Here is a 20,497-nt window from a genome sequence, read left to right as displayed (position 1 = left end):
AACATCCAATAAGTGTCTACACTTCGAAGGCTCTATTACTAATTTATAGGGCTATGTTGACTCAGATTTGGTAGGGGATATTGATACCAGGCAGAGTACTACAAGTTATGTCTTTACTATTGGTGGGGCAACCGTGAGCTAGGTTTTTAGATTATAGATGGTTAATGCTTTATCCACTATAGAGGCAAAGTCATAGCTACTACAGACATAGCCAAGGTAATGATATGGCTTCAATTCCTCTTGAAAGAATTAGGACACCCTTAAAAGGATAGTTATTTGTTTACAGATAGTCAAAGTGTCATTCATCTTGGAAAAAATTCAGCTCTACATTCAAAGACCAAACACATACAATTGTAGTACCATTTCACTCAGTTATTTTTGAAGGATGGATAGTTAAAGCTGGAGAAGATACATATAAATGAAAATTCAGTAGATATGTTGAAAAAGGTAGTAACAAGGGAGAAGTTGAACTCCTCTTAAGCTTTGGTTAGTCTTCTATACTCAACATGAATAAAAGAACAACAAAGTCTAGGGTGGTTTGATCTAGTGGGAGCCTCGTGGAGTAGCGACATAGCTATAGGGTTAGTCTCCAAGTGGGAGATTGTTGTTCAGTGTGGGGCCTGATCTATCCCCAAGTTGGAGATTGTTAGAGTTTGGTGATTGATCAGGAAAGTACTATACATACTTCATAAATTCTTTGGGTTGACATATAATTAATAATCATAACCCTAAAGTGGTCAAAAAATACATGTATAAAAGGGCTTAGAATTAGGGATTGTTTCATAAGGTGATACAAAATTGGTTCTTGCAATGATATTGAGCTATAAGAGATTATAGATTGTAATCAGGTTATAATCAATGGATTGTAATAATATTAGACTTACTATTTTGTGGATGTAGCCTAGGGTTTGCATGAACCATGTTAAATCTTGGTGTCTTATGTTCTTTTCTTTGCCATCTATTATTTTTTGATACTATTTATATTTGCATGTAATTTTATTTTTTGTCTATGGTTTAATCCTAATAGGTTTATGCAAGAATTGTTAGATTGCCAAAATGGGAAAGACTAGTTTTAAGAGAAAGAACTATCAGTCTAAAGATATCTTAGAAATTGTGCATACTAACCTATATGGACCCATTGGAATAGAAAGCTACAATGGAGAAAAAATATTTATTCTTTTTGTTGATAACTTTTCCAAAATGATGACGATTATTTATCTTAGAGAAAAGTCAGAAGCATTTAAGAAATTCAAATGGTATCTAGCAAGAATAGACAAGGAAATAGGAAAAAGATTGAAATGGTTAAGATCAAAGAGAGGTGGTGAATTCATCTATAATGAATTCAATAACTTTTGTATTGAAAGAGGAAATAAAAGATAGGTATTAGCCCCTGGTACTCCCAAGTAGAATAGAATAGGTGAAAGAAGAAATAGATCCATCATGGATTGTGCAAGGACTTTGATGACTGAAAAGAATGTTGCTATCAAATACTGGAAGGAAGCCATCAGCACTATAGTTCATACTTTGAACCATGTACACTTGAAGAAGGACTCATATAAAACTCCCTATGAATTATGATATGGCTACAAAGCCAATGTAAGTTGCCTAAAGGTATTTGGAAGTAAATGTTATATCTTAAAAGAGTCTAGAAAATGAAAGTTTGATGTGAAAGGTGATGAAGGTATATTCTTAAGATATTCTTGTAGAAGTAAGGCACATAGATGTTTGAATTTGTCTACTCATAAAATCATAGAAAGTATAGATGTGAGAATTGATGAGTTTGCACAAAGGACTAAAGAACAAAGCAAAAAAGAACCAGAAGGTTATAGAAGATTTTTTTACTTCGAACCTAATACATTGCTAGACACATCTATCAATAAAGAGATCTCACCTCCTAAGTCTTCCTCAGTTACTGAGGTGCAAGAAATTCAAGCTAAGTCACAAGGACCCAAGTCACATTCTGAAGCTATTGAGGCAATGCCTACCAAATCTGAGCAACCTGAGCCAAAAGTTGAAATTCAAAATGAAAATAGTGTAATTAACTCAAAAGGCAAAGAACCTATATTGGCCAAGTAGGTCAGAAGGCATCATACAAGATAAATAAGAAGGTACTATGATAAGAAGTATGCTAAAAGGTACATATTTACTTTCTGATTTTGTACCTAGAAGTGTTAAAGATGCATTGGAAAATGAAAGTTGGATTGGTGCTATGAATGAAGAAATAGAACAAATAGACAAGAACAAAACTTGGACCGTTATTCCTAGGCCTAAAGATAAAAATGTGATTGGAACAAAATGGGTATTCAAAAATAAGTTGAATGAAGTTGGGAAAGTGTCAAGAAACAAAGCAAGACTAGTATGTAAAGGCTACTCTCAAGAAGAAGGAATTGATTATGGTGAAACTTTTTCTCTTGTTGCAAGATTAGAAGGTGTTAGGACACTTCTTTCATATGTTTCTCATAGAGGATTCAAAGTATATCAGATGGATGTTAAATCTACATTTCTCAATGGTATACTTGATGAAAAGACTACATTGAACAACCAAAAGATTTTTTTGATCTAAGGAAAAAGGGACATGGTCTCCAAATTACACAAGGAATTGTATGATCTAAAACAAGCTCTTGGAGCATGGTATGAAAAGTTGCACAACTACCTTATGAAAATTGGTTTTCAGAGAACTAATGATAATAGTAGTTTGTATATCAAGGAAGGACCAAATAACAAGATTGTATTGACAAAAATATTTGTGGATAACACTCTATTTATAGGGAATGATGATCCATGCAAAGAAAGTTTAGAACAAATGAACAAAAAATTTGAAATGTCCATGTTTTGTGATATAAAATTCTTTGTTGGACTACAAATATAACACAGCAAGAATGGTATATACATTACTCAACCTGAGTATATCAAAGAGATACTTAATAAATTTGGAATGGAAGATTCTAAACTAGTTGAAACCCCATGTGTAATGGACTAAAGCTTGCCAAAGATGATGATTCAAAAGAGGTAGATTACACCTTATATAGATCCATGTTCAAAAAATTATAGTATGTAGTTCATACAAGCCCTAATATTGCTTTATCGGTTGGGATAGTGGCAAGATTCTTAGATAAATCGAGAAAAAATCCTACAATGGCAATAAAAATAATTTTGAGTTATAAAAAAGGTACTAAAGACTATGGTTTACGGTACAAACTTGGAGGAAACTTAGACCAAAAGGTATTCACCAATGCTGATTGGGCAAGAAATCTTGATGATAGGAAAATTAGAAGTGGTGAAGCATTATTTCTTGGTAAAAGATTGGTATCTTAGATAAGCAAGAAGTAAAACTACACATCCCAATCTATAACAGAAGAAAAATATGTTGCAACAACAATGAATTGTTCTAACGTTGTTTTGTTTAAACAATTATTAAAAGGTATGAAGGTTGAGATAAAAGAACTAGTTGTCATGTATTGTGATAACAACAACACAATTAACATATCAAAGAACCCAGTGATGCATTCTAGATCTAATCACATTGCTATAAAATATAATTTTGTTAGAGAATTTGTGTAGGACAAAGAAATCAGATTGGAATATGTTCACACAAATGAATAGATTGCAAACATATACACCAAGCCATTACCTAAGGATTCATTCTTGTATCTAAGAGGTAAGTTAGGGGTCATTCCCCTATCTAAAGCTCACTAAATAAAGTTTTAGTTATTCATCAACAGGAATTAAGTTGAAAATTAATCAATTGATGCAGCATAGTCAAAGAGAATATTGCATATGCATTAGTACTCAAGGTATATTGATAATAATTTAGTATGTGTTGTCAAAGAGGGAGAAGATTACTATCATATCTTTCTAAAAAAAATTTATGTATTTCTAAGGGAGAGGTATATTATCATATAAGTTATGTAATTCCTTCACAAAAGGAAATTACTGCATGAAAGAGAAGAAGTTTTCCTTGAAAATCTAAGAGGTAGAAACCTTCTATCAGAGATAGTCTTGTTCCCAAATTTCATTATTCTATGACATGTTGTGTTTCCATCAATGCCAAAGAGGGAGATTTTTGGATGCAATTGTCTAATTGTGTGTTTTCTTTGATGTTACACAAATGTCATATCAATTATCAGTCAAAGCTTACCAAGCTCACTTGGTCAACAAGATAGTTTTTCTTTTCTACTGAGTGTTCCTAAAGATTACTCTGTGAAGACAGTGTCTTTTTAGCTCACTCGGGCATCAAAGGAATTTAGGTAGGAAACTATGTTAATTGAGTTCAGATGGTTAGTGAAGAAAAGTTTGATAGAGTCAGTGTTCACCGAGTTCACGTGGTTTGCAAAGGATATTTTTTAAGTTTTCAATGTTGAACAAGCTTCTATTGGTTAACACATGAAATTGTCTTAGAACCAATGTTTACCGAGTAGGGTCCACCAATGAAGGCTTTTGGCATAAGAAGCTTAATTATTTTAAGTGTTGTTTCTAGCCAACTATAGTCATAATTATTGGTTATTGTAATTTTAATTTGAGCTGACTTGAAAATCTAGATGGTATAAATGAAGGTCAAGTTAAGATTTTTAGTGTATGTGCAAGTGTGTTGTGTGAATTGAGAAGGAAAGAGTGTGAGTGAACTTGAAGGATAAGCAGGTATTGTTGTGGAGTAGAAAAGTGTTATTTAATCAGGAAGGACGAAGTATGAAGTATAATAGAGATCTATAATCAGCAATTTAGTTGCATTATCCTTTAAAAATGTCAAAGTTCCATTGAATTGTTTTAAGACCTCTTACAAGGCCACTCATGGTAGAGTGATTAAATCCTCTAACAAGGTCACATCTAACAATGTACTTTGTAACCTTTAACTGATAAAACATTTATAGTAACTATGACTGGGACATCCCTAGCATCCATACCTCTACATCTGCCTTGCTTAGTATCTACTTTCAACCCTAAGACTTCCATTACTTTGAAGGGCATGATGGTGTTAGAAGCTCATGAATCTATCATGAAATTTTTTTAGGGTCTTTCCTTTTATAATAAAACTAAGAAAAACTGGGTCAATACCTTCTATGTATGCTACTGATGAATCATCCAAGAATATTTGTGGAATTTGGGACATAATACCACTATATTCTATTACTAAGGGAGTCTATTGAATGGCATTTTCTTCTACATTGTTTTTATTATTTCTTATTCCTCCCAACCATGACAAAGCTTTGCTCTTATGAGGTAGTTCAAATAAGGGTACCTTAACAGTAATTTGTGACAACATGGATGTCATGCCGATTTTTCCTATATGTTCCCTCAGTGCACCTTGCCCAACTACATCCTTCTTGGACATGTATTCCTTTTCTAACCCTTTCAAATCAATGGGCACATGATAATTAGTGAGAGGTCCTAAACCAAACACTTTCCTAATTTTCTTTGGGCTAATTGTGATCAGGATCTTATCATCGGTTCTTCTCACCACTCTAATGTATTGGTCATAGTTCTTTGCCATAGCCTCAAGGAGGTCATAATCCATAAAGACACTTGGAACTACTAATTTTCCTAAATCAAAGTTCCAAATATTTGCATGTGGGCTAAACAAATTCCCCTTTGAAAACCATTTCTTAAATAAATCTAGACTAGTCTGAGAGGTGTTAGCATCCCAAACACAATTCCCCTTATCATAAATCCATTTCTAATTCTCAGCCTAGAGTTTAATAAAGTTAGTTTTTAAAGTTGTATAGTTTCAATAGTGCAATCAGGGAGCAATTTGAGCAGGTCATCATGGATATTCCTATCCAAATAATTATCTTGACCAGAACGCACCTTCTTTGGATGCATCTTGATTATAATTCGTAGAAACTGAAATGCTATAGAGGTTATAGTACAAGTACTTACTTTATTTTCTACTCATTCCTCTCTACAATTCTACAATGTCTTTGTGAACAATGGGAAACTACTTCATGCTCTTTTCAAGCTGAACACAATATTCTTGGCAATGACTTCTACTCAAAACAACTTGAAATCTTTGTTCACATGAGATGGAACTAGTGAAATCTCCTATATTATACTCTATTTTTCTCACGCACAAAGATTTCATTCCTCATAAATGCACGAAGTGGCACCACCTTCTATGTTCAAATTTATGTCGTTGATCTTTGAGAAATCTTACAATCTAGGGATGCAAGCAGAGATGACTTATGTTCTACTTGACATGTTGGTAGTCAACCCAATGAGATTTCCCCATGTGTACATTTTCTTCACTATTGGCACTTCAAACTAGACCCACTAACTTATGAGGAGATCTATTGTTGAGTCACTACCCTGCTATACATAAAGAATGAGCATGTTTCCATAGTGAGGAAGCCACAACCCTTATCTGATCTTAATTTGATGGTAGGTATTTTACTGTATTTTTATTATTAGAGTGGTTGGTCCCTCCTTGTTGGCTATGTTGCTATACATAAAATTCAAACAACTTATCGTAGAAACATAGTGATAGCCATAGATCTGGGCTTGATCTAATGGTGAGGAAATTGCATAATGTGTATACACTATGGTGGGTCTCGAGTCTCTATGTCACATAGAGTAAATAGTGGACATCCTTTTATAGTGACAAGGAAACTATCATTCATCTCATCTTAATCTGAGGATCATGATTTTTTCATTTGTCTTTGATTGGAGTGTGGGTTCAAGTTACTATTGACATAAGAATGTACTATCCAACTGGATCATAAATTAATACTTTAAGCCTTACTATATCACCTTGTGGCTTAGGTCCTGCCACATGCTCACTTTTTTGCTAGGTGTTATGTCACTAACAACAAGAACAAAGTTTTTCTGATTGCAATAAAGTGACCTCTAGTGTTCTCAATTTTTTTAGTGCATGACATGTATCCAACTAGATGCCACCATGTCCAAAGGTTACATGACTCACACCTAATGAAACAAATGTCTAGGACCCACCTTTTGAAATTGATGTTGCACTATCATTTGTTTTCAAGGTGCTATGTTGCTAACGACAAAGATTGTCCATTTTTTGATCATGATATAGCAACCTCTGGTTTTAAAATCTCATTCCAGAAAGATAAATACCTATCAAATCATAATTATCCTAATTAGTTCTTCTAACAAAACAACAAAATTGCACATCCATCATGCCACTTGGGAGCTTTTATGGTCATCGAGAAATTTAAAAGCTACCATCATTTGTGTTTTCTATTAAGGTGTCATGTCACTAATGACAGGGCACAAAAAATTTTTGATAGCAACACGACGACCAATCAAAAAAATTGAATTCTATTGGCACCTTTTATACTTCATTATTTTGGTTCGTTTTCCAGTTCTAATAGCTCTGACATAAAAAACATCACTAAACACTTTTGATGCAATGCACTTTTTGATCATTGCTCCTCCATTTCATGACACCACCCCTCAATTTCAAGGCAGTAGCTATATCACATAGGGTAAAACATTTGCATCTTTTGATAGTGACAATGCAACTTTTTTAGATCTTACAAGGATCAAATAGTGTGAATCAAAGGAAAAATGTCACTTGGGGGTGCAAAATATTTGAATGGGACACATAATATTTTCATTTAAAAAGGTTTCACACCGGCATAAATTCAAAAAGAACAAGACATAGGGTTTAACCAATGTTTTCAAAGGCTAACAAATTTGCAAGACCCAAAAACCAAAAACCCTAGTCACCAACAAAGGATTTAATTCTAATTTTTGTACCTTGATTGGGGAAAATTTTATCTTGCAAAAAATTAGACCAACAAAGACTCTGTCTGGGGATGACCGACTACTTGATTCCAAACAAGAATTTAGGATCTATGGTTGAGAAGACCACATACCTGGCTTAAAAATGACAAATTCTTCAAAGGGCATAGGAACAAAACAATAGAAACTGGGAACAACACCATATAGGGACATTTATAGGGATTTACAAAATACACAAAATTTACAAGTTAACAAGAAACCCTAAAGCTATTGTTCATGGAAAATAGATACTTTAGAAAAAGTATCTCTTCAAGAACTATCCATGAACTAGCAGTTCAAGAATATTGTCTAACAAATCTCTGTGGATATAAGATTCTTCTCTCCATGTTTTTAAAATTAAATAGGGACCTAACCAAATAGGATCAAACTTACCATGTTTTCCTTTATCCTCAATTCTAGCATTCCACATAAAGACTAAATCTCCATCTTCAAACTTTTTTCTTATTGTCCTCTTATCATATAATGTCTTGACTTGTAGTTGCAACTTTTGATATTTGAGAGATACTTCTCCTCTAGTTTTTGTTAGTCCTACAAGCTCATCTAGCCTTTCTTGCATGTCATCTAAAATATCTTCGTCATACAACTAGATGCAAGTGTAAACTCCTACCAAGTTATTCAGAGGCATCCTTGCCTAAATTCCATATACCAAATCAAATGGGGCTACTCAAATGGCTTTCTTCATAGTCACTCTGTCACCCCATATTGCTAGCTACAATTTGGAATCCAAGCCTTCTTATTATCATCCAATGTCCTCTTTATGACTTTTAACAAGCTTTTATTTATGGATTCATCTTGTCCATTTCCCTATGGATGATATGGGGAGGATGTTGATCTAGTAATTCCATATTTTTCATAGAATTTTATGAATTCCTTAGACTTAAAGCACATTTTATTATCTGTTACAATTCTCTAAGGACAACCAAATCTAGAAATAATATTATTTAGCAAGAAATTGTTCACAACTTTACTAGTTGCATTTCTTGTAGGGATTGCTTCTACCCACTTTGTGAAATAATTAGTAGCAAATAAAATCCAAGAATAACCAGTGCTAGATTTAGGAGAGATCTCATGTATGAAATCTATACCCCATTGCTGAAATGGTGCTTAAACCTCAACTGGCTTTAATGGGGTATTACCTGAGAACTTCAATTTTCCAACAAACCTTTGACATGCATCACATTTCCTAACCATGATTTGAGCATCCTTAAAAAGGGATGGCCACTAGAATCTAGCTCTCATTACCTTGTGTTTAGTGGTCTTGACCATATAATGTCATCTACAGACTCTAGCATGCATTTCATTCAAGATTTCTTTCACTTTTTCTTGATCAACACACTTCAGTAACACTCCTTTAAAATTTCTCCACCATAGACTTCCCTTGATAATTATGTACCTGATAGCTTGTAATTTAGTGCTCCTCCTTTCATTTTTAGTCAAATGAGTGGAACTTCCATGTGTTGTAAATAATAGATAACATTAGTATACCACTCACAATGATCCATGTCACATAAATTAGATCTAAGGTTATCAACCACTATATTTATCTGATTAGCATCCATATTAGATTGAGCCATTAGTTTAGCCAAACCTTGACCTCTTACCAGTTTAACTATTTGTATTCCAATTTTAAATTCTCAAATCCTATTAATCCACTTGCATCTTCTAGCTAATACTACTTGTTGAGAAAAAATGTCCTTTATAATTGCACTGGGTACAAATGCAATAACAATGGCACCTACCAAGTAACATCTAAAGGCCTTAACAACCTTTACTAAAGCATATGCTTGTTTCTCATTTATCTCATATTTTAGTTCAATAGGTTGTAATGACTTACTAAAAAATGCAATTGTTTTTCCATATCCTTCCTCATTCTTTTGCAATAGGATTGCAGCTACAGTATGAAAAGATGCAAAAGAGAATATATTCATTGGTTTTGAGTAGTTTGGAGTCCTAAGGACTAGAGCATTCTTTATGGTAGTCTTAATGTCCTAGAAGGCTTGTGAGGGTTCACCATCCTAGCTAATAGTAGATATTTTCTTAAGCATTTTGGAAATGGGTATACTGATCTCAGCAAAGTTGGTAACAAACTTCTTTAGAAAATTAACTTGCCCGAAGAAGGATTGAATTCCTTTCAAACTCTTTGGCTCAAGGACCTTATCAATGGTTGCTACTCTTTTAGGATCTATCTTTACTCCATCCTTTGATACTATATGTCCCAATAATTTTCATTTGGTTACCCCAAATGTACATTTCTTAGGGTTTAATGATATGCCATATTCAAATGCTTTGATGAATATGCTCTCCAAGCCCCTAGAATGGTCTTCAACCTTTTTAGAATAAGTTGTGAGGTCATCTTGGTACACAACCATAAACTTATTAATGTACTCATGGAAAGCCACATTCATAGCTCTTTGAAAAGTAGCACCAGCATTAATTAGTCCAAATGAAACTCTCACATACACATAAGTTCCCCAAGGAGTTATGTATGTTCTCTTAAACTGCTCTTCTTTTTTCATCAGAATTTGATTGTACCCTAAGAACACATCCATCATAGACATAAGTTTAGACCTAGTTACTTGCTACAACATAGTTTCCATGTTTGGTAACCCATAATTATCTTTCAGGGAAGCAATGCTCAAATCTTTGAAGTCTGCACATAGTCTAATATACTCATTCTTTTTCCTGATAAGTACTAGATTTGAGACCCAAGTGGAGTGTCTAATGGGTTTAATTATTCCCCCATCCCTTAACTTCATTAGTTCTTCTTTCATTTTAGGGGCTAGAGTGGGATTAACTGGTCTTTGATTCTGCCTAAAAGGTTTTACATTTTCTTTTAAAGGTATGAAATTTTGAAAAAGATCATCTCTATAGGCTTTTAGGTCATCATATGACCATGTAAAAACAAGTTTATATTTTCTTAGTAAGTCAAATCAAAGGCGTTCTAATTTTAGCTAATAAATTTTGACCAATATAAACACTCTTGATGGCCTCGTTAGTACCTAAATTTATCTCTTCTAGCTCTTAAGGTTTACAATCTTTAGCCCTAGGCCTTACCCTATCTTGGTTATCAAACATGTTCTCCAAAACAACCAAAACTTTAGCTACTTTATTAGTTTTTAATTGTATAACCTCTTGACCAAAAACTATTTCCTTCCCATCTATGGTTTGAGCCAAATCACTATAGTCCAACTCTTGACCATGGTATTTATCTTCATTTAGCAAGAAATTTGCAATGTCTTTGTCATCTTCAAAGATTTTCCAATGTTCATTATTGTCAGGTATTGATGGTCTATTTTGAACTTTTATCTATGAAATTACTGAAAATGATATCTCCTATGGTTTAATTTCTACATTTGCTAATAAGTCAGCCATTTTATTCTAAGTTCTATCTCTCCATGATATACCAAATGCATCAAAAAATTCAATATGATCCCAAAAAACACATCTATATTGTTTTAACCTTCTATTCCTAGAAGCATATGTTCCCCTTATCTATGAGATAATCAATTCAGAATCACCTATAACCTACAACTTTTTGAGCCAATGGTAGGTAGAAACCTTTAATCCTAACAACAAGGCCTCATATTTATCTACATTTTTAGTGCATGAAAACTTTAAGGTAAAGGAATATCTGAAAGTATTTTTCTTTGGAGAAACAAAAACTAACCCTACCCCTACACCTTCTTTTTAACTAGCCCCATAAAAGAACATTATCTATAATATAGGTGAGTCCATACAACACTCAAATTCAAGTTCAATCAAAACAAGGAACTTCTCAACTTCTTAGATATTAACTCAGCTCTAAATGCATTCACACCAGGATCTAAAAAGCAAGTAGCTTCTTTGTCAATTTCCTTCCCCAAAATATGGCTAACCCTTGGCTCTCTATCTACTTTAATAGCCTTTTCACCTATGTGAAAATTTATATAAGTTAGGTCACATTGTAGGCTACCTCCCATAGTAGCACTCCATTTTCTAGAAAGAAACATTCCATAATGTGGAGGAATATCAACTACAAGGACTAACATGGTCAACTCTACCTTAGGATATGAAACTAGCTTAAATGGTAAAGCATTTATAGTACCTATGATTGGGAGTTCTATAGCATCCATACCTCTCCATCTACCTTTCTTAGTATCTACTTTCAACCCTAAGGCTTCCATTACTTTGAAAGGCATGACGGTTTTAGAAGCTCTTGAATCTATCGTGCAATTGTTTAGGGTCTTTCCTTTTATAATCAAACTAAGAAAAATAGGTCAATATCTTCTATGTATGCTATTGATGAATCATCCAAGAACATTTGGGGAATTTGGGACATAATTCCACTATCATTTGTTACTAAGGGAGTTTTTTTAATGGCATTTTGTTCTACATTGTTGTTATTATTTCCTATTTCTCCCAACCATGACAAATATTTTCTCTTATGCGCTTCAATCCTAAATAGTTTAGACAATGGTACCTTAAAAATAATTTGTGACAACATGGATATCATGTCAATAGGATCAGACATAGTAGGTTTCATAGTCATACCTAGAGTAGGAACCTTATGGGCAACATGGACTATTATTTATTTAGTAGTATCAAATCCTGATCCCTTCTCTTGCATAATTATTATTTTTGTCTCTTTTTCTTGGAATTGAACTTTCTTCTTGGGCTCCCACTTCTTGATTTTGATCTCTTTAATCTTGATTGTCTCTACATTAGCCTTCTTGTCTCCATCTTTCATCTTATGTGTAATATCTTTTATAAATATATCAGAAGGCTTCCCAAGATCATTGCTAACTATTCTATCTCTCAAGTTGTAATTGCCATGTACTTGGGAGATCATTTGTATAGTGGTCTTATCAATTTCTTCTTTAGAAGGAATTCTCGAATTCACATGACCAACTTCAAAAGATATAACACACACCTGACCTTTTTCATGCCCTTCATTGTCTAAGAAAACTTATTGATGATGTAACTGATAAGAAATTTTCTTATTTTTATGATCACTTTTTGTTTCTTCCAAATCAAAATCCACACAATCATTTCACATGCTCACCATATTACAGCTTATATCATCATGGCTTTTTTCTTCTTCCTCCTCCTTAGTTTGTACACTATGATTAGAAGCAAATGACTGAGCAACTACACACTACTTTGTAGAGTGAGGTGATTGATAAATAATACACCATGGCACATTACCATTCATATTAATACAACTTCTTTGTTGAGGATCTAGTGTACCCTTATCTTTTAAATTTTTGGTTTCGCTAGGGATTCACTTGCCATCCTTCCATTGGGTGGTATAAGGGAAATTATGCATTCTAGGTTGTCTATTGAAATTTCTATTGTTCACTGGGGCTTTCTCAGCAACATTTGTCTTTTGGGTATTGAAACTAGTAGGATTCATCTTTTTAAGCAATGATAACCCCTGACCTATTGTAGGTTCTTCTGGTTTCTTTCCTACAAGAGTTTTATCAACATCCCTTTTGTTGTCATTCTTAGGATTGAACAACTTTGGATCATCTCTCCTACCAAGCTTATCAGATGCCTTCCTATTATTTTCAATATTTATTACAACCTTGTAGGCATCCCTCAAAGTTTTAGGATCTTTATCCCTCAACTAGTAAGCCATTTTTCTATCAAAAGTGTTAAAATATGTTGTAAGAAAAACATCCTCATTCAAGCTCATAACTTGAAATAGTTTGTACATATGTTTCTAGAATCTCACATTAAAATAAAATGTGGATTCATTAGGGTTCTTTTTGATGTTATTGAATTCATTTTACATGAATCTAGTATTAGTGTTTTCTACATATTGTTCTTTGAACAACTTCTCTAAATCACTCCATGAAATAATGCTATCATCAAGTAACCTTTTGAACCAATCCCTTGCATCTTCAATGATAGAATGAACAAATAACTTCATCACCACATCCTCATGTTCAACTTCAAAGTCATTTAAGATGTCAATGAAAACTTGTAAATGCTTCTCACCAGTAACAACATTATTTCTAGAGAACTTGACAACTTAATCTGTCAAATAAAAATATATAGGGTGTGGGGAACTATGAATACTTGCAAATGATATTTGTCTATATTTTTCCATGCATTAGGTTTCTTCTAAAAACTAGGAACATTTGAGGTTCTTGCTACATTTTCTTGGTTAAGAGGAACACTTTGAGATTGTTGAGGTTGGATAACAGGGGCTTGAGTATTAATGGTGGATGATAAGGTAGGGGCAGATTGAGATATTCCCTTAATTGAAACTATCGGTCCCTAAGTCGGTATAGAAGATGAAGCTAGGGTGGACAAATTTGGCCATGATTCTAATGCATAATTAGACTTAATGAACTAGAATTTTTTCCTAGTTTTTGCAACTTGAGCTTCATTCTCCACCTTCTCAAGTTCTTTTGCAAAGTCTTCCTTCTCCTTTCTACCCTTCCCTAGATCAAGATCTAATTTTGAGATGAAAGGTTTTATGGATTTTCTTGGTAGAGCATAAGGTTCATTTATTTGGATTCCTATTACTTTTCCCTCTCCTTTATTTGTAGCTTTCCCAATAGTTTCTATAGGATCTACTTGGACAGGTTTGTAAGCTTGGACTTGAGTAATGAGTTTTTCTTGCTTTTGACTCAAGAGTTTATCTTGTTCCTAAATTTTAGTTCTTAGACTATCTACATCTCCAAAGACATCAGTATGAAGGATTGACATTCTTTCTTCTAACTCCTTATTTTATTCTTTTAAGGCAGCCATCCTTCTAAGAAGATTATCTCTTTCCATTATAACATCTAAGGTGGCTTGCTCCTTTTCTTTTTTTAGGTGAACACACTTGGTTTCCTCCTTAGAAATACCTTTAGGTAAGTTAGTATACATTGGTACATCAATATTAGCTATTGTGTAAGCTCTTGTGTTTTTTCTTTTGTTAGCCATTTTACTATTTATCAAATATGCACTAGCTTCAAAACTTTGACTGAGTCGCCACCCTATTCTAGGGAAATACAATAATTAAAACCGTTTCTAAATTCAAAGAAAAAACATTAGTTAATATGGAAATATCTAACACAAATGGACCAATCAGTAAGATCATAAGAATGCAACTCTTGCTTGACAGATAAGACACTTGGAAGGCTGGATACGTCAGTGCATCTCTATGGCAATTGGTTTTCTCTTTTTTCCTTTTTCTCTTTTTAAATTCTCAAGGTTTGTCACTAAAAAATACCCATTACAACCATGAACAATGCTAAAAGATCTGATACACATGTACACAATAGGCCCAAAGAAACCATAGTACTTTTCATAGATGTGTTGGACAAATCCCTAGTAGAGTCATCATTTTGTTGGTGTTTTAAAACTACTAAAAAAAAAAATTCTCAATACCAAATTGATATTACTCAAACAACCTAAAGATTAGCCAATTCTTATTAACAATTACATGTGCAAACCATGTGCATCCAACTTCAACAAAAACAAGAATGGTTTTCTACTTTTTAGGCTTTGCAAAACAAGGTGGGTATACCTAAGAGATGATTAAGATTGGATGCTAATATATGAGAATTATATTAGTTTCATTCTAATTCTAATCTTCTATCCTCAGACATGTACATGATTTTGACATTTTAGATAAAATATATCCCACATAATAGATTTGGTCACAATTTTTCTATAGATTTTCAAGTATTCCTAGCAATAGTGGCTAACTAAGGCTAAAACATTTCATGCAAACAAGTGTTGACCACCTTTGAAAATCTTCAAGAAAAGTAAAATAAAGTTGACTGTGATTTTAGATTTGATTCTTATTCATTACATGCCTATTTGTAGACTGAAATAATTTGATCAATGCCTATTCCATTGGGATTTAGAGTCTATTCTAATCTATAGATCAAATTTGTTGCATCACAACAAATATTATCAGCAATTCTTACTAGAATTCATCCTTAAAGGAATCCTTTATATTACCATAGTAATCCCATCTAATTCATCAAAGCCTTTACTTAATTCATTCAATTAATAGTCGCAATGAACTAACATACAACCTAAATGAATTGCATTCAATTGAACAAACTTTACTCACACAATATCAAATAACCAAGTAACAATAGAGGAGACAAAATTCAATAAGAAATGATATGGGGATAGCTCAAAATTTGTATTAATTTTCCTTGAAAATTGTATACAATTGTAGTAAAGTCAAAATGACCTTAGAAAGAAACACAAAGATCACTCAACATTAATGTATTCTCAAAAAATTTGTAGAGAATGCACATCATAAAGTTTTCTTGAAATTTGGACCAAAAACATCCTAAGTATAAAAATGAAAATGCATTAGATATCAGACCATTCTCTAGCCTTGGAATCTCACTTATATAATGTGAGATGCAACAAGGCTCAGGCATAGAGAATTGATAATTGTCCAATTACAAAGAATATTTACATTTGATGTTGTCACAAAAGATAAAATTTTGTATAAAAAAAAAGATTTTTCATCATGATATTCCTTTGGTGGGGCTATTTTTCTAGTTACATCTTTTGGGATATTACAAACTCCGTGATATTCTCCTTTATCATTCTAATTCATCAAAGTATGTAGACATTACGCTTGCCAATGATGAATTTTTCTTTAATTTTTCTAGGTTTACTTCAATGCATGCCTCCTCACTGTCACCATCATGAACTATCAAAACAACTATTATCTATGAATCCTCTTCTACCATATCATCAGTTGGGACCATGATGCTTTCTTCTTGAATTGGTTGTTCCTCTTTGTCCTACCCTAAATGTTTTGATGTGTCATCCATTTGGCTTTCTTCCTAATTAGTAGTCATAACTAGTTTATCTATTTCCATTGTTGAGAGTGACTACTCTATTTTGTCTTCTTCATTTCTTGGTACTAACAAAAGTGAATCAATAAATTGTAATTCATCTTCAGGTACTTCTTTACAATAAATTTTAGCTTCCTCTAACTATTTGCTAAAAGCAATATTTACTATCCACTTTTCATAAAGTGTATCATCTAGCCAATCAAATTGAAGAATATCCTATTGCTTCTTGATAACATAATCACCTTTGTTGTCAATATGAATAAATTATTGTTTCAAAGAATCAAAGAATATCTGGGCTTTCACCATTTCTTCTATTGTGGTAGCCCACCATGCATGTCCTATTTCATTGATGACTTTATTCATTCTTAGAAAAAACAAATCATCTAATTCCTTAGCCCATTTCTTATTTTTCTTTAATTTATTCTTCTTATCTATAGAACAAAGGAATAAATCAAAATTTTGGCTCTCGTATTTGCTCAAGTAGCCCAATCTTGTTCTCTATAGATGATTTCTTTTACTATCAAATTCTGGAAGATTGGTAACAATATCATAAGTTTTTTCAATTTGATCATGTGAAAATTCTACAATAGAGTAACACAAAAATGTTATTTTTTTCCCTCTTTTTACCCATTTATTTACAACAGGCTTCAGAGCCTCATCATGGGCATTCATCTCATCCCATATTTTTATTACTTTTGCTAGCTAGTCATAAAATAGTGACCGTTCAATTTTATCCCCTAGATATGTGAGAGCTTTTCTCAATTTATCTTCATACTATATATTTAGCTCCACATATAAAGCCCACAGTTTAATATTTTCTTCTTCAAAGTCTTTAGCTATATAATACTATGGCCTTTGTGGGGTATCTAGAATCTCTATGAGAGGAGTGAATTTAAAAGGTTCCAGTAGAGGGTGGGGATATGTTATTCTTGGTCATATAGACCTCCCTGTTACTTTATTTTCAAGTTCAATCCTCTTTTGAACTTCTTTATTATAGGCTTCCAAAACACTCTCATATTTACTCTGTAGTTCAAACATTATTTTTTCTTCTTTCTCTACACTAGCCAAGACAAAATTTGAGGTTCCTACACCCATATGAGCTCCCTATTCATGGGATGTCTCTTCTACTCTTCTTAACAATGATATTCCCCATTAATCCTAAGTCATCTGGCTGTGATGAAACAACCCTACATCCCTTTCTTAATGACCAAATGACTAAGGAAACTTCATCTTCATTGAATGTAGTACCTAGGAACTCCTTCTTATTTGGATCTTTCAAATCCAATTTATTGGAAACAAAATTAAAAATCAAAGCATCAGCTATATCCCAATTGGGTAATAATAAAATATTTGATGCCTTTACCATTTGTCTCACCTCTTCAGGGGTTATGTTTTGAAATTCTTGCATCATCTTTTCTTTTATTTGATTTTGCAAAGCTACCTCCTCCAACTCTATTTTTAGTTTATTGCATCTTTCCTCAAATTTTCCCATATTGGTTCTCCATGCAAATTGGCAAAAGGGTCTAGATTTAACAAAATTATCATCTGACAAAAACTATTGACTTGCTTTCTCTAAAATAGGGTCTAACTCCCTTCCTTTATAATCTACAACTGTCAACTCAAAACTTGGCATAGGAGGCCATGGAGGTTTCCTCTATCCTCAGAGGAGTTTGTGAAGATGAATATTCCTCAATGTGAGGATCGTCTTCCCTTATTATTTTTTGCCTCTTAGGGGAGGGCTTAGGAAGCCTCTCTTCCCAAACTACACTAGTGAACCCAATTATTTGTTTACCTTTGTCCATAGTAGCCTTTTTGTTTTGAATGATAGTATAACCTGACCTCTTTTGGAAGTTTAATTGTCCTACCCGTATGTCGGGAGTAAATCCCAAACTTCTTATTACCTCCCTAGCCTTATATAGGAAAGAATTAATAAATAATTGTGTCTTTTCATTCATGGCCTCCATTATCTCTGGAAAAGTATTCATAAGTTTATTTATTTTATCTATAGTGGTAACAACATTATCTAAAGGGCTATAATCTGCATCAAAATAGTGACTAAAATCTATAACATTTGAGAAAACTCTCCACTTTTCCTTCTTAGTCTCCTACTCTTGCAAGGAGTATTTATTTCTTATTATATCTTTAGGAAAATAAAATTCATGCTCAATTTTACCAAGCTTAATTCTATGTCTAAAAGAAAAATGATAAAATCCCTTAGTGTCACAAAAATGAGAGTGGGAAATAGCCATCTTATACTGATTCAAAATCTTCTATAGGGAAAGCCAACCCACTTTTGTGATTACAAATTGATGGGCCACTGTACAAGTAGGAAAAAATGAGCTCCTACCCCTTTTCAACAAATAAGTTTCCTCTAATCCACCTAGCTGCCACAAAAAATTAGCTACTCCTACCTTTAAAAGCACTTGGTAGGGTAATGCATGGAGGGTACCTATGAAACCAAAAATCCTAATGACAATTGAGATTGAATATGGGATGATCTCTCCCCAATTGTGTGGAACCTTCAAACCAATAGGATATTCTAGGGGCCTAATAAGACCTACCAATGCCTTGGGTATTTTGGGATTGTAACTTAATTGTAGGCATCTCAATTTTGGGGAAAAATATCTATCAAATCTAACAAAACTAGCCTTGTTTGCTTGCTAGTTCATATCTGCACTGCACAATTTGACTGTTAGTGCTTCCCCATCCTATTCCCTATTCAATTTCATCTTCTTTCCAAAATATGTTACTCCTTTGAATAAAAAATGTGCATTATCAAAGAATAGTGTCCAAAAATATTTTCCACCCTATCCTTAGCAATCTCAACCAATCTGTTATGAATTTCTTCTACTAAATAAGAAGCAAAATCAAAAATTATGTCCACACCAAATGAGGAAATTTGAGTAATCATGTACATAGAATCCAAAGGCATAAAATACTCTTTATCTTTTCCAAAAGCTCTGCATAGAATCCTATATGCCTCTACAACTCTGGTATTGAAGTATGCCCGTTTGACAAGTTCCCTAGAGGATGTTGTTATTGCTGGAAAAGTTCCATTTTTTCCTATATATGTCCTCAGTGAACCTTGCCTAATTGCATCCTTCTTGGACATGTATTCCTTTTCTAACCCTTTCAAATCAATGGGCACATGATAATTAGTCAGAGGCCCCAAACCAAATACTTTCCTAATTTCCTCTGGGATGATTGTGATCAGGATCTCACCATCATTTCTTTTCACCACTCTAATGGCTTGGTCATAGATCTTTCCCATAGCCTCAAGGAGGTCATCATCCATAAAGACACTTGGAACTACTAATTTGCCTAAATCAAAGTTCCAAATATTTGCATGTGGGACAAACAAACTCCTCTCTAAAAACCATTTCTTAAATAAATCTACACTGGTCTAAGAGGTGTTAGCATCATGGACCCAATTCCCCTTGTCATATAATCTATCCCTAATTCTCAGCCTAGGGTTTAATGAAGTTAGTTTTTTAACTTGTGCACTTTCAATAGTGGAGTTAGGGAGCAATTTGAGCAGGTCATCATGGATATTTCTATCCAAATAATTCTCTTGACTAGGAAACACCTTCTTTGGAGGCATCTTTACTATAATTCATAGAAACCAAAATGCTACAGAGGTTATAGTATAAGTACTTACTTGATTTTTTGCTCATTCCTCTCCGTAATTCTACAATGTCTTCATGAATAATGAGAAACTACTTCACACTCTTGTCAAGATCAGCACAATATTCTTAGTAATGACTCTACTCAGAAAAACTTGAAATCTTTGTTCATGTGAGATGCAACTAGTGAAATCTCGTATACTATATTTTTCTCATGCATGAAGCTTGCATTCCTCATAAATACATTAAGTGGCACCACCTTCTATGTTCAAATTTATGACATTGATCTTTGAAAAATTCTACAATCCA

Source organism: Cupressus sempervirens, chromosome 7 (assembly GCF_028749045.1).
Source record: "Cupressus sempervirens isolate cs-2001-9-10 chromosome 7, ASM2874904v1, whole genome shotgun sequence".
Classification (NCBI taxonomy): domain Eukaryota; kingdom Viridiplantae; phylum Streptophyta; class Pinopsida; order Cupressales; family Cupressaceae; genus Cupressus; species Cupressus sempervirens.
Note: the sequence above shows the minus strand (reverse complement) of the source record.